At 40.7% G+C, this 2,859-nt stretch overlaps 1 non-coding gene across 1 annotated transcript; it reads right to left on the bottom strand.

Moving 5' to 3' along the window:
- Positions 1-1,187: 1,187 nt before the first annotated feature.
- On the bottom strand, positions 1,188-1,326 carry LOC119929195. The gene has a single exon (XR_005451331.1). It is a non-coding gene; the product is annotated as a small nucleolar RNA SNORA7 (small nucleolar RNA).
- Positions 1,327-2,859: the final 1,533 nt, after the last annotated feature.

Below are 2,859 nucleotides of genomic sequence, written 5' to 3'. Positions count from 1 at the left end.
AGGGAGAAAGTTTTAAGTGGGGTACACAGCATAAGCGAGTAGATGGGATTGGGGCAGTAGAGAGAAAATAATAACTAAAAGGTTAGCATGGGAGGAAAGAAGAGAATAAGTCTGAAAGTAGGTAAAGAGAACATATAGAGAAGGTGTGACAAATTAGGAAAGGTCTTGAAGCTGATTGTTTGGAGTTTGCATTTGTTGTGGAGAGACATAGGAAATCAGTGGAGTCCTTGGAGGAAAGGAAAGATGTGGGCTGAGCAAAGTTTCAAGAGAGTGGAGGGAATAATAGCTTGAAGGCAGGGAGACCCATGGGATATATTTTTTCAGGGAGATAATATTGTTTTGAGGGATGTATGGCCAGCAAGTGAGCAGGCATGCCTTTATGATCATCACTAAAGTCCCCAAAATCCACATGGTTAAAAATATGCCTATGCTTTTCATTTTGGAATGCATTTTATACATATGTATTATTGTTATTATATATAAATAGAAATAATCATATATTATAAATATATTATAATTATGTTTATATATAAATGGAAAACTATTTATGTGTCTTCCAGAAAATAGGCAAATTAAATGTTTTCTGAAATCTAGTATCCACTTGCACCTGCAATGTGTATTTTCCTTCAGAGAACATGTGTATATTCTGTAGCTGGTGTTGATTTTACCACATCTAAAAACAAAATATGATGCATGCTCATTAAAAATATGGACTCTTTGGAGAAAGGTTTTTCCTTTTACTTATTTCACCATTGTAAATAAATGGGAAACTTGTCACTCACTGAATCAGTGGCAATAATTGAGCACTTGCTCTGTGAAGAACTCTGTACTATGCACTTGGGGCAATACAATACAGTAAGTATACCTTATCCTTCATCTCAAGTAGTTTATATTCTCCTATTTTAAAAATCTATACAATGATTCCTTTGTTGTTCACTCATCTTGTTTTCCAATCCAACTTGTCTTGTCTTGTCTTATGCTGTCGTCGCCCACCCATAATGACTCCATAGACACATCTGTCTCAGAAGACCCCACCTCCATCTGCAATCATTCTGGTGGTGTATCCATAGAGTTTTCTTGGTAAAAATATGCGAGTGGTTTAACATTGCCTTCTTCTGCACTGTAACCTTGAGTTTCTGCCCTCGACTTTCTCCCATGCTGCTGCTGCCCAGCACAGGTGAATTCTGACTTGTTGCAGATTGCCTTCCACTCGCTAGTCACTGCCCAAGCTAGGAAAGGAATGGGTATGCCTCTGCTTGACTCTCCCTCCCGTAGTCGGAGACTGATAGAATACTGGAAACTCTCCAGGTGCTATCCTGAGAGGGGTTCCTATCCAACACCCAAAGCCAAAGTTTGCTGACTGGACATACAACATTCTAGCCTGAGGATAATTGCAGCAAAACACTCACACTGAGCCTACATCAGTCCAGGGAGTACAATCTGCTCATCTCTGGAACTGCTCAGGGAGAAGGTTTGCAAATACTAGTAACAAAACAAAAATCTCTTAAGGAAAGTGTTTCCGTATTCTGCCTCTAGACTGCAACATCATTATGGGCAGGGAATGTGTCTGCTTATTGTGTTGCATTGTACGCCCCCAAGCTCTTAATATAGTACTCTTCATATAGTAAGTGTTCAGTAAATACCATTTATTCATTGACTGATTGTTAGTATCAAAAAAGGGGAGGAATCAGTACTGTTTACATCACTAGAAGAGGAATTTCCTTTGAGATTCCTGGAGGAATAACCTTAGAGTAGAAATTACCTGAGAAGTAGCATGGCCTAGAGGATAGAGCAGCGTGGCTCAGTGGAAAGAGCCCGGGCTTTGGAGTCAGAGGTCATGGGTTCAAATCTTGGCTCCACCACTTGTCAGCTGTGTGACTTTGGGCAAGTCACCTCACTTCTCTTTGCCTCAGTTACCTCATCTGTAAAATGGGGATGAAGACTGTGAGCCCCCCGTGGGACAACCTGATCACCTTGTAACCTCCCTAGCGCTTAGAACAGTGCTTTGCACATAGTAAGCACTTAATAAATGCTATCATTATTATCATTATTATTATTAGAGGACAGGCCTGGGAGTCAGAAGGACCTAGTTCTAATTCCAGCTAGGCCTCTTGCCTGTGCCTCGGTTACTTCATCTGTAAAATAGGGATTAATACAGTGAGCCCCAGGTGGAACATGGACTTTATCCTACCTGATTAGCTTATATCTACCCCAACACTTAGTACAGTGTGGGACATATAGTAAGTACTTAACAAATACCACAAAAAAAAAACCTGAGAAGACAAGTTCCTGCACACTATGTGCAAAAGGTATGCTTTCACTAATATCTCCGCTGCTCCTCTCCAATCCCCCACTGTTCTTCCACTCTCTCCAACTCTCCCTATGTTCTCTACAGTAACTCAAGATGAAATCTTTCACCTCCTCTCTAAATCTACCTCTTCCACCTGTGCTTCTGACCCCATCCCTTCATATCTTTTAAAAACACTTTCCCCCTCCCTTCTTCACTCCTTGACTGCCATATTCAACTGTTCTAATGACTTCTTCCCCACTGCTTTCAAACTTGTTTATGTATCCCCTATCATAAAAAACTCCTTTCTTCAAGAGACTTTCCACTTTCCCTAAGTAAGCCTTCATTTCTCCTGTTTCTGCTCTCTTCTGCATTGCCTATGCACTTGCATCTCCACCCTGTAAGCACTAGATATTCACCTCCACTCTCATCTCCATAGCACTTGCTTAATAACAATATTATTATTATTATTATGGTATTTGTAAAGCACTTACTATGTGCAGGCACTGTGCTGGGGTTGGACACAGTCCATGTCCCACCTTGGGCTCACAGTCTTAATCCCTGTTTTACAG

The sequence above is a fragment of the Tachyglossus aculeatus genome, chromosome 5, assembly GCF_015852505.1.
Source record: "Tachyglossus aculeatus isolate mTacAcu1 chromosome 5, mTacAcu1.pri, whole genome shotgun sequence".
Classification (NCBI taxonomy): Eukaryota; Metazoa; Chordata; class Mammalia; order Monotremata; family Tachyglossidae; genus Tachyglossus; species Tachyglossus aculeatus.
The sequence above is the reverse complement of the archived record's forward strand: the minus strand, read 5'-3'. Positions and strand labels throughout refer to the sequence as shown.